Source organism: Mustela putorius, unplaced genomic scaffold, assembly GCF_011764305.1.
Source record: "Mustela putorius furo isolate JIRA1106 unplaced genomic scaffold, ASM1176430v1.1 tig00000695_pilon_pilon_pilon, whole genome shotgun sequence".
NCBI classification, from domain to species: Eukaryota; Metazoa; Chordata; class Mammalia; order Carnivora; family Mustelidae; genus Mustela; species Mustela putorius.
In genome coordinates this window covers 3,518,980-3,532,055 of record NW_025421447.1, presented here as the reverse complement: position 1 = coordinate 3,532,055, position 13,076 = coordinate 3,518,980, and the positions used below count along the sequence as shown (strand labels likewise).

At 37.9% G+C, this 13,076-nt stretch overlaps 1 protein-coding gene across 1 annotated transcript in view; it reads left to right on the top strand.

The window, feature by feature from the left end:
* Window positions 1–13,076, top strand: part of VPS45 (vacuolar protein sorting 45 homolog) — a 69,912-nt gene that overhangs the window by 25,734 nt on the left and 31,102 nt on the right. The window lies entirely within an intron of this gene.

Sequence of the window (13,076 nt, the reverse complement as noted above, 5' to 3'; positions counted from 1 at the left end):
ATGTGGAGTATGGTAAGAAACAACTAAGATGTTGCTGCTCTACTCCTCCTTCCACTGTTGTTTCAGTTTTGAGAATCTTCTGGTTTTACGTGTGTCAGGGTTAGATATAAATTCACCTGCTAAGCCCGCAGGATTTTCTTTTGGAATAAAGAAACAGGTGTTTTGAAGTATCCCAAATACTTGTATTCTGTCCTTTGGTATCAGATGAGTTTATTTATGCCATTTAAGGTTGAGTTCCATGGCATTCAATATTTGGAGTTTCAAACATAACAGCCAAATATAGATCTGCTGCTTGGTTGCCTTCCAGAGCAGGTTGTTACTATTTTTGGTGAGGACTGGACTTTGCCAAATGTGGCCAGCATACAACTGAGACCTAATTAACAGAAGCCATTTGTTACACAGAATCAAAGGATGGCTTGCTTTGGGGGTATTAACTGAAGGAAGCAATTAATTGTCATTTTAATTCAGTGGTCTGCCAGGTTTTGTTTTGTTTTGTTTTGTTTTAAAGATAGTATTTATTTATTTGACAGAGAGAGACACAGTGAGAGAGGGAACACAAGCAGGGGGAGTGGGAGAGGGAGAAGCAGGCTTCTCGCGAAGCAGGGATCCTGATGTGGGGCTCGGTCTCAGGACCCTGGGATCATAACCTGAGCTGAAGAGAGACACTTGAGCCACCCAGGCCCCCCTGTCTGTCAATTTTAATAAAAGAAAACTCCAGATCAACTTACTTAGACCAACCTGAAATTTTAAATATGCACAAAGTCTACTTTTTTTTTTCAAAGTCTACTTTGTTACAAATTATATTATGTATTTTTTTTTAAACTGGGACCACATATTACAAAAAGCCTAATATATGTAATAGAATCCTATTGGATAGATTGATGTGTGAATTATTACTATTGGTAGAATTCTTCTACTATTTCAGCTAATCATAACCTAAGAGTCTTGGAAGAATAGTGTTTTATATATATAATAAACTTCTGAAAGGAAAGGATGACTCTTTCATACGATGGATAAAATTTTTTTTTTTTCCAATTTGTTCTTTTACAAAAAACAAAACAAATTTGGTAGCAGAACAGAAAAGAAAGATCTTTTAAAAAATCCAAGGTTGAGGGGCGCCTGGGTGGCTCAGTGGGTTAAAGCCTCTGCCTTCGGCTTAGGTCTTGATCCCAGGGTCCTGGGATCGAGCCCCACATCAGGCTCTCTGCTCAGCAGGGAGCCTGCTTCCTCCTCTCTCTCTGCCTGCTTGTGATCTCTGTCTGTCAAATAAATGAATAAAATCTTAAAAACATTTTTAAAAATCCAAGGTTGAGAGACAGAATATCTGGAGTTAAATTCAGACAGTACATTCATTCAGATAAAATGTTTAAGGACCTTGATGTCAAGATTCAGAAATACCAGCTAAGTGAAAAGTACACAAACTAGCCTAAAGCTATTTACCTATCATAGAGGCTTTTCAAAAAACAGTATCATTCTTTTAACTGACCTTCTAATTAATGTATGACAAAAGTAAAAATAGTACTTTTTTATGAATTTCATTTAGGAATTATCAAACAGGAAATTAGTTATGTATTGCTAAAGAGACACCATAGCCCACCAAAAAAGTATATTGTGTATGTTAGTTTATAACAGCAAACCTTTCTAATTTGGGTGATTCGTTTCCAAATAAAGCTCAAAATGATGCTTTTCCAACAAAATGCACATTTATCAGTTGTCAGCATCTGTTAGCATTTGTCACTATTACCTAAATAAAATATAGTTAATAATTTAATTGCTCCATCCTTTTTTTTTTTTTTTTCTCCATCCTTTTATGTAACAAATATTTATTGAGTGTCTTCAGTATGTCAACAACTGTTGTAGATGCTGGGGAAATAGAACAGGAGAGACAGGTTACCTGCCCTTAAAGGGACTTACATGAAGGAGACAATAAGCTAGTAAACAAACAAAGAATATAATTTGAATGAAATAAGTACTATTGAAGAAATAAGCTACAAAGTAACTTTATAGAGGTCAGGGGGCTGCTTTTAATGGAGAGAAGCTCTCTGAGGAAATGCTATTTAAGATGAGCTTTGAGGGGCGCCTGGGTGACTTAGTCATTGGGCATCTGCCTTTAGCTCAGATCATGATCCCAGGGAGGGTCCTGGAATTGAGGCCCCCATCAGGCTTCCTACTCAGCAGGAAGCCTGCTTCTCCCTCTCCCACTCCCCCTGCTTGTGTTCCCTCTCTCACTGTGTCTCTCTCTGTCAAATAATAAATAAGATCTTGGGGGGAAAAAAAAAAAGATGAGTTTTGAATTAAAAGACAGAGCCAATCACAGAACAATTAAGAGAAAAAGCATCCGAAGCAGAGGGAACATCTGAGCAAAGGCCTTGAAGATAGAACTTGGCAAGTTCATGGAATAGAAAGAAACCCAGTGTGGTTGGGGCATAGTGAGTAAGGAGGAAATAAGTTGAAAAAATAAGTAGGGGCTGGATTACATAGGGTCTTAAAAAGAGTTTTAAATTTTAAATGTCAGAGTAAACCACTGAAGAGCTTAGCATATAGGTGACATGAACTGAATTACTTATTAAAGATCACCTTCTAGAGAGAGTTGGGTTTTTTGGGGGGTTTTGGTTTTTGGGTTTTGGTTTTAGAATGGATTTTTTTTTTTAAGATTTTATTTATTTATTTGACAGAGAAAGATCACAAGTAGGCAGAGAGAGAGAGAGAGAGGGAAGCAGGCTCCCCGCCGAGCGGAGAGCCCGATGTGGGACTCGATCCCAGGACCCTGAGATCACGACCTGAGCCAAAGGCAGCGGCCCAACCCACTGAGCCACCCAGGTGCCCCTAGAATGGATTTTTGAAGGCAAAAATAGAAGTAGGGAGACTACTTAGGAAGCAGTTGTAATAGTCCAGGTAAGGAATGAAAGAGGTTTGGATAAGGAGGCTAGGAGAGAAAGAATCAATAGACTTATTTAATAGAGTCATCTACTCCACTAAAGAAACTATATACTTTTACCCTCTTACCATAGAGTAAGAGAAAAGTCAAGAATAACTCTTAGATTTGGGAGGAGTAGGGCAGGAATCAAGTTGTTAAGTTGTAGATGTAGATATACAACTTGTAGGTAACAAGTAGAAATGTTAGATAATAAATTGGGAGTCAACAAGATTTTGGTGATATTTAAAGCTATGGGATATAAGATATATAAGATCACTGAGGGAGAGAGCATAGAAAGAGAAAAGAAAGCCCAGGACTGAGCATTGAGTGGAAGACATGGAGCCAGAAATGGAGACTGAGGAGGAGACAGAAAGGTAAACGGAAAACCAGGAGAGCATAGTGTCATAAAGACCAAGAAGCAAGTGGTAACCTGAGTCTGGTCTTCTGAGGTAAAGCTGCAAACAGTGAGGAATCCATCAGATATGGCAACATGAAGGTCTCTGGTGACCTATTCCCTAGTTTCCACGAGACTGGAAATAATTATAATACAGATTACAGTTACAGGATATAAGATAAAATAGAGATAACAGGGCCACCTGGGTGGCTCAGTGGGTTAAAGCCCCTGCTTTCGGCTCAGGTCATGATCCCAGGGTCCTGTGATCGAGCCCCACATCGGGCTCTCTGCTCAGCAGGGAGTCTGCTTCCTCCTCTCTCTGCCTGCCCCTCTTAAAAAAAAATAGAGATAACAAATGTAGGTAACACTTTTAAAGAATTTTGCATGAAGGTGTCAGAGAGATGGGTGGTAGCTAGGAGAGAGTGTGTGCTCAAGGGAAAGAGATTCTAGAGCATATCTGATGAGACTGTAATAAGAATTACCCTAAAGAAAGCAAAATTGAAAATGCAGAAGAGAAATAGGAACTGCACAAGTGAAGTCTGTAGGGGATCCAGAGCATAAGCAGAGGAGCCTTTGATAGAAACAGAAGTACTTTCTTCTTTTTAACAATTTTGATGGTGAGAATATGGGACCATCTAAGCTGATTGCTTCTATTTTCTCAGTAAAATACGCTGTCTACTTACCGGCAAGGTAGTGGGTAAAAAGAGAGGAAACATTGCGAAACTGTCATCTTGCAGACCAGGAATTCAATTTACTAAGGAAATGTAGTTAGGACTTCTAGCCAAATTGAGTGCCCATTTGAGTTTTATGGTCATAAATTTAAAATAGTGGGGTGCCTGGATGGCTTAGTCAGTTAAGTGAGAGACTGTTTATTTCAGCTCAAGGCATGATCTCAGGGTCTTGAGATCTAGTCCAAAGTGGGCTCCACGCTTGGTACAGAGTCTGCTTGTCCCTCTCCCTCCGCCCCTCCCTCCCCAAATCAATAAAAAAGTAAACAAAAATCTTTAAAATAGAGCCCATGAACCTAGTTGTGTGGTTTTCTCCAGTAACTTTTGGCTATACTGGATTAAATGAGGATAAGGCTTGTAGCTGGATTTGGGGAATTGAAAACAGAAGGAGGGGAGGGTATTGGATGGTAGATAAAGTATTGTTGAGTGAATTAGTGGTCTTGATGAGGTCAAGGAATATTATAGTAGAAGTATTAGTTTAGGTGAATTAGAAGTTGAGGAGGTGGTTATTGAAGAAAGAGATCTTGAATTCAAGATGTCACAGTGCAAATGCTTATAGTAAAAGAGTTTATGTTATAATCACGGGTGTTGGTTATGTGGGATGGAAGAACAGATCATCTTGGGTGAGAAGACCAGGCTGTGAGATGAGTAATCCACATCAATGTGAAAGTCACTGAAAATTCTGAAAGGAACAGCAGTGACAAGGAGGACAGTAAACCAGAGCTAAAGTCTTCAGGGAATAAGAGAGTGACCAGGAAAGGAGGTCAGGAGAAAAGAGTGCAACTGCATCATGAGCTGCTAACATAACGGAGACATTGAAGAAGGCAGCAAAGTTGGTTGCGAAACAACAGGAGGGAACACAGAAGGTACCTGTGCCACCTTCTGGCCCTGCTTAACAGCAGGTAGACCGCAGAGGCCTGGAAGAGACCTACTGAATGATTCTGCTTCTATAAGTTTGCTGTTTAGATATATTGTGCAAGTACACAAAGACATATAAATAAGGATAGTTACCAAAACATTATTTGTAACAGTTAAAAAAAAAAAAAAGCCCAAAACGAGCTAAATATCCATCAATAGAGGACTGGTAACTTAAATTATAGTACAGTGCTATGCATTCTTAAAAAATGCAGAACTCTTCATGGGGTGATCTAAAAACTTTCTAAGATACATTGGATAGAAAAGCAGAATGCTATAATATCCCTTCTGTGTAAAAAAAAAAAAACCCAGTCTAAGCATAAAAGCTATTAAATACACATGTGTATATAAGCAAGTCTGCTCAACTGTACATATATACATTGTATGTTTTATATATATATATATATATAAGCACACACATGTTCATGTATACTGTGAATATTTTGGAAAGAACAAAGAAGTGTTAATAATGGCTACCTCTGGATATTAAGGCAGTCGTTAGTTGTATACATACCTATTTTGCCCATTAGATACTGATAATTATATTAAGTATCATAATCTTGAAGTAAGAACTAGGTTTTATAGTATTTGGGTTTTTCACAATATTTAACACAGGTGTTTGATAGGTGTCAAGTTTCTCATGTGGCATCTGTAACCATTGCTATGACAAGGTTTACAGTTGGAAAATTTAAACAAGAGAATAAATTTGGCTGATGTTACCAGAAAATTTGGATTTTTACAGTTTGCCAGTGATGCTCCATAGTATTTTGGCTCTACATCCCCTTGGCCTCACTCTCAGTTCTAGCCATTGTCTTGGATCATCACTTTGAGGATAGTCATTGATTTTAGTCATCTTTGTAATAAATTAAGTCTCATCACAATAGAATTCCTTGTTTATGTTGTTATGAGGAAGTATCAAAGGACATGTGGCAAGAATACAACTTTGAAAATAGGAACGCCTATAGAATTGTTTTAGCCCTTAGCTATTAAATATGTGGTTAACCTGTTTGGCAGTATAACCATATCTACAAATTGAGTTTTGATCTTTATTCTGCAGATGGGACTCCCACCTATCCTATTTATTAGCAGGCTCATTTTTCTTTCTTACTCCAGAATTGTTCCTTGTCCGTCATAAAAACAAGCAACTCAAACATTTGGCGAGAAAATGGAAGCTCTCTGGTCAGGCATTCCACAGTCAATTCAAAAAGGAAGTACTTTTTTACATTTACACAAATGTAGTGGAATCTTGTTGCAGCAGTTCATTTTGTTTCTATAAAGACAGCAGTCCTTTTCCATCAGCCTGTTCTCCTACAGTAAATGCTCATTAGATCTTTATTATCTCTAAGAACTCAAAAATTTTAATTTTAGCCATAAGTGTAATAGTCCACAAAGTAGATAAAATATTGCCTCTTAAAAGTGTAATATTTTCTACTTAGTTTATTCATTTATAGAAGTAATGATTTCCAAAACTTTTATATGTGAAAAAAAATTATTTAATAAAACAAGATATAAATTGGTTGAGTTCTCAAGGTGTCCTTGTATATCTATATGCAGCATGAATTGGCTGCTGTTTTCTATCTAATGTATGCTGCCTGTGTTAATTAATGCTTTTGGTTGCAATAATGAATTGCAGAGCACAGGAACATGTGTACAAAGAATTGAACTTGTGTATTCCACGTAGTTTCAGTCATTGTGTAAAAATGATTTGTGTATTTTGCCATTGGCCTCATCAGAACATCTACTTTTAAAATTCACCAGGGAAAGGAAAGAAAAGGAAAAACGTTAGGGTTGGTTGTCTTTGTTTTTTTTTTTTTAATTTCCCCATCAATGTTCCTCCTTAAGCGAGCTTGAATAAGTAGTAGGAGGTTAAGGAAAACATTTATTAATGTTTTCATGACCAAACGTGACACAGTCATCTTTGTTAGGTACACAATTAAGCCAAGCTGTAAGTCTATCCCAGTGTCTAAGTTTTGTCCTTACATTAATATAACCTACACCCACAGTTACCATCTGCAACATTTTTCTTCCCTCTCCAGTAATATGAAAACACTCTGGCACCCTGAATTATCAGACTAAAGGATAGAGTTCTCGCGGTCTTCCAGGAGCCTGCTTGAGTTTCTTCCTTCCCAGTGCTTGCCTTTCTTTTCCTCAAGAGACAGACGTACTCTTCCAACAGACTGTGGGGAGAGGGCAGCTGTAGAGAAGGCCCATCTCTTTTCCAGGATGATCCTTGTTCGTGTGACTTCCCAAGTTCGTTGACTTCCCAGATCAGGAACCCAAAAATGTTATTGTCTGCTTCCTCTCATCCGTGCCTGCAAGGGAGAAACTTCCTTCCCTTCTTCTTAAATGAAATAATCTATGCAATTCATGAGTATGTACTCAAGGTAAACTGCATAATGAGTGTCAGCCTAGGGTTGCCCCTCAACATAAAGAGTATTGCATATGGAATCTCACAGTAAAAAAATACTCACTTTCTGAGAATAGAATTTCATTTCAGCTTTGAGGATTTTATTACTCCTGAATGCCACTGCCTTTTTTTTTTCTGTCTCCACCTAGGCTGACACCCAGATAGTTACAACACAGACCAAACAATTGATAGAATGTCTTCGGTCTTTTTGGTAGCACATTCTTGCAACATTGGATTTTTTTCTCCATTCTCCACATCTTTAATGAATATTAAACCAATTATGTCTATATTTGAGATGTCAATATTTTCTCAGCTCATTGGTACCTCTAGAACCAATATAATGGGAAGAATTAAAAATTGACATTCTTTGAAATTTGGTGTTGAGAAGAAATTGTATCTATCCATGAGGGTAATACTATGATAAAGGTTGCAGAGATTGTTGTCAATATTTAAAATTATAGCCAAATGTGGCTTCGTTGATCCCCTTACAAAGTCTATCCCTGAAGAGTCTGACAAGAGCTGAATTTGGATTTTAGCTGTTACTCCCTTTCCCCTTCCATAGAAAGATTAGTCAGAACTGAAAGAACACCATCAGTTGGAGAAAAAAAAGAGAACCTGTATTTTGCCTGAGCATTCAGTACCTGAGTAATTTAGAGTTCATCATACTCAGTGGAAAAATACTACTATCATAATCATGCAACATTTCCTAAGCAAATGACCTTTCTCAGCAAGAGAAAGCTGGCCAGTGACTGGAGGCAAGGACTTGAAGGAAAAAAAACCTTGATGGTGTAGAGTATATTTCAGTGATTCAGGTAATGCTTTCCTGTAAGCTACAAAGAGCCTCTCTCCCTGCAGCCTAAAGCACTAGATTACTATTGGATTAATAATTTAGCTTTAAGGTTGGTACCTACTTCTCTATGATACTAGAGGAAATCACACAATTACAGAATAGTGCCACTACAAATTCATTGTTTCTAAACTCACTTGGGCCTTCCCAGATACCAAACTTCTATGCATCCTTAATTCTTTCTCTTTGTCTCTTTCTCCACATCAGTTTTGAATGTTTGCCATTTTCTCCAAATCACCTAACCCACCCCAGCCCATAGCAGTGTTTCCTAGAGAAAAAAAATGAATCTGCCAGACATTAACTCCCTCAGTGTCTAGCCCCCATATTTATAAACTTACTTACATATATCTTCCTTTATGTTCTTCCTCCATTCTAAAGAAAATACATCCTTTTTTTCCTATTTAGACCTAATCATTCTGTCAGTGCTCTAGTTTTAGACTCCTACCATCTCTTCTGAAGCCTTCCTATATTGATTATTTGCTTGCTCCCTCTCTCTCCCTGCCTCCTATATTTTCAACTTCTCATCTAACTACTTTCCCACAGACTACAAGCGTACTTGGGTTTCTCTTACTGTTAAACAAACAGTAAGTATAAGACCCTTGAACCTGGATATTCCTCTAACCTTTCTCCTTTCTTTCATAGTCAGGCTTCCTGGACAAAGTCACTGTCTTCGTCAATCCACGCATCCTGGCTTCTTACTCCACTATAATACATCAAGACTTCTCTTACAAATTCATATACAACAGCATGTGCAGTGTCTCTTTCAGTCCTCACCTTATTTATTACCCCAGCCTAAAGCACTAGATTACTATTGGATTAATAATTTAGCTTTAAGGTTGGTACCTACTTCTCTGTGATACTAGAGGAAATCACACAATTACAGAATAGTGCCACTACAAATTCATTGTTTCTAAACTCACTTGGGCCTTCCCAGATACCAAACACAGTTAACCATTCAGTTCTTCTTGAAAGTCACTTGTCCCTTGGCCTCTCCCTTCTGGTTCTCCTCCTATCTTTCTGACAATTTCCTTCTCAGTTACCTTTGCTGGCTCTTCATTGTGTTTGTCCTATAGCTGTTAAACACTCTCCAAAGCTCTGTCTTTTGATTCTCTTCTCACTGTACGTGATCTCCCTAGGTCAAACTCATCTATTTCCATGGCTTCAGCTGTCACCTATATTCAGGGAAATCATTGGGCCTCAATGTCCAGATACATGTTTAGTGGACATCTCTGCTGAGATGTTCCACAGTTATCTCCAACACATGTTTTTTCTTACTTTCAGGAAATCAATCTTGCTTTTTTTCCCTTCAAACCTTAACCACTACACCTAGCCACCAAAACCAGAAAACTTAAAGTTATCATAGACTGTTCCTTTATTCTCATCTTCCACATTTATTCACTGACCAAATATTGAAGAGTCCCCTGCCCCCCCCCCTTTTTTTGGTCTCCTATATCTAGTCCCTCCTCTCCACTCCTGGTATTTCTTTCTGGAAGTATTACAGTGGCCTTTTGTTCTCTAGCTTTTCCCACCTGTTTCCCCCAATTCATTTTCACACAGTTGCCAAAATTGTCCTTCAAAAAAGCAAATTTGAGGCAACCCTCTTGGATCCCCTTCCCTCTTCAGGAGCTTTGTACTGTCACTCACTAAACTTTGCTTTGTGGATCTCCAAAAAAAAAAAAAATTTGATCACAGTAACCTGTTAAAACCCTTCAGTGACTCCCCATGACATATAAGACTCAAGGCCTTCCACGGTCTGGCCACTGCTTATTTCTCCCTCTCTTTCTCTCACTATGTCTCTGATTTATCTGCTTCATTCCACAGGAGTTAAGAGACTTCAAAGTTTTTATCCTAAGCAACTGAAAAGATAGATTGGCCATCAACTAAAATGGGAAAAGCTATAGGTGAAACAAGCTTGGGGGAGATAAGGAATTTGAACATTTGAACTGAGAAATTTCTTAAACATCCAAGTAGAAATGTCTAGTAGATAGATATTTAAGCCTGGCATTTAGGAGGCAGTGCTCTAGCCAAGAGAGACAGAGATAGAGATTTGGGTGTCACCAGCAGAGAAATGTATTTAAAACCATACAACTTGGGTGTGATCATCTAGGAATAATCAGTTAAGTTTAATAGAACTTTCTACAGTGATGGAAATGTGCTCTATCTGTGCTATATTATAAGGTAGTCATTAGCCACATGTGACTGTTGAGTACTTGAAATGTGGCTAGTTCTACTGAGGAACTGATTATTTTATTTTATTTTAATTAATTTAAATTTTAAATAGCCATATGTGGCTAATGGTAACTACATTGGGCAAAGTAGATCTAGAGAGTAAGTGTAGATGAAGAAGAAAGGAAGACCAGTGACTCCACCATTAAGATATCAGGGAGATAAGATGAAGCCATCAAGGGACACTGAAAAAGAGCAACTAATGAAGTGAGAAATCCAAGAATGTGACATCTTGGAAACCAAGTGAAGAAGGAATATTGAGGAAGAAAAAGTGATCAACTTAATCAGCTTAGAAGGACCAAAAGCCTTGATAATACATGGTGCTGAAAGGATGTGGAGAAACAGGCATTTTCCTGAGTTGCTGATGGAATGATAACTGTGGAGCAATTTGGTGATATCCACCAAAATTTAAAATGCATACTAGATCCAAGATAAGGGCAAGGAGCAGAACAATGCACATAAAATGCTTTTATCTGTGTGTGTGCGTGCACACTATATGTACATGTACATATGTGTGGTGTGTATATGTGTTTGTGAATATGTATTTATACATATATTTACTTACATATACACATATATAATATCTCTGAAAGGACACATAAGAGGCAAGTGGTAGTGTTTGCCTCTACATTGAAATTGAAGTGCAGGAGCACCATGGTGGGAGGGAAACTCACTTTTTTTTTATAGTATATACCCTTTTGTATTTTATATTATATGCAAACATTTATCTAGTCAAAAATAGTATATTTTAAAATAATTAGGGTGCCTGGGTGTTTTAGTCCGTTAAGCTTCCGCCTTTCAGCTCCAGACATGATCCTGGGGTCCTGGGATCAAACCCCACATCAGACTCCCTACTCAGTGGGGACCCTGCTTCTCCCTCTGTCTCTTCCACTACCACTGCTTGTGTTCTCTCTCTCACTCACTCACTCTTAAATAAATAAAATATTTTTCAAAAAATAAAATAGTAAAAATGATTATAGAATATATAACAGTAGGTAATTCCTAAGCATTGTAGTACTAAATACATTGTTTCAAGTAAGTAGTCTTAAATGTTTGTTTTTTCTTAAAAAGGTAAATTTGTGGGGTCCCTGGTGGCTTGGTCAGTTGGGCATCCAACTTTTGATTTCAGCTCAGGTCATGATCTCAGTGTTGTGGGATTGTGCTCAATGTTGGATGGAGCCTGCTTGGGATTCTCTCTCTCCCTTCCGCCCCCACTCCCCTGGCCCTGCTCATGCGCTCACACTCTCTCTCTTTTTCTCTCTCTCAAAAAAAAGTAAATTTAGTGTTTAAAGGCATGATTTTAAGTTCCAGGCATTTCACACAGAAATGTCATGGTTGATTCTCTACCTAATTACTTGCAAAATAACCACCTCTTCATCATTGGGAGACTTTTATTGGGTATCTCTAATTTCACATTTTTAATTTCGGCCATAATATCTGATTCTGTTTCTGTGAAGTGCCATAAGAATAAAATACTCTCAGTTAATCCCTTCATGGTGTTTTAAAAAGAGACAAACAGAAAGGAAATGTAGAGGGGTTTTCCATGATTTATACATAAACCTGTACGATTAAAGAGGTTTCTGTTTAACTTTGTGCTATGACCTCCAAAATGAATGCTTCTACTTGTAGTTTTAAATAACGTCCAGTAAGTCATTTAACAAAATTACTGGCTTGCTAAGATTAAGTAATTTTATCTTCTTTTGATGGCATGAGAAAAGAAAAACAAGGCAAACTGCAACAGTTTTGAAATGATATGGTCGGGGCGCCTGGGTGGCTCAGTGGGTTGGGCCGCTGCCTTCGGCTCAGGTCATGATCTCGGGGTCCTGGGATCGAGCCCCGCATCGGGCTCTCTGCTCAGCAGGGAGCCTGCTTCCTCCTCTCTCTCTCTCTCTGCCTGCCTCTCTGCCTACTTGTGATCTCTCTCTGTCAAATAAATAAATAAAATCTTTAAAAAAAAAAAAAAAAAAAAAAGAAATGATATGGTCTCCTTCTGGTTGATATCTACAGAAGGGCCAATAGGAGGCCCTTACTTTTGTTGTTATGAAGCTATTTTGATAAAGATTAGAACACAGTAAAACTACACAGTGCTACCCAAATGAAGCAAGTGGCTGAGCTGATGTATCAGTATGTCCAGTATCAAAACTCAAGAGTTTTTTGTTTGTTTGTTTCACAGGGTTGTTTTTGTTTGTTTGTTTTGGGTTGTTTTTGTTTTTGTTTTTGTTTTTGTTTTTGTTTTTGTTTTTGGTTTATCGAAGGATTTGAGAACAAAGATTTTAAGAAGAGGTGAAGTCCCCAGAAGTGCTATTCAGTTATGTGTCCCATTCTCTTTTTACACTCAAAATACTAAACATTTCTAGTTTGCATCTTGTGGGAACATCCTAATATAGTGGTACTTTCCAAAATACTTTGAAGTCCTTGGACAGAGGCCATTGTGATGACACTGTACTAAGTATTTGACAGAGGCTTATATACGAAAGGAGCTGTGTAGTACAAGTACAATTTACTGCTATATTGATATCATAGCACAGTGAAGTACTCTGCAGCCTCTTGAATATAAAAGAATATTTCTACATTTGGTTCTAGCAAACACTATTGTGCTATTCTGAAATCTACAGCACAGAAATTATAAGACATCCGTTCAT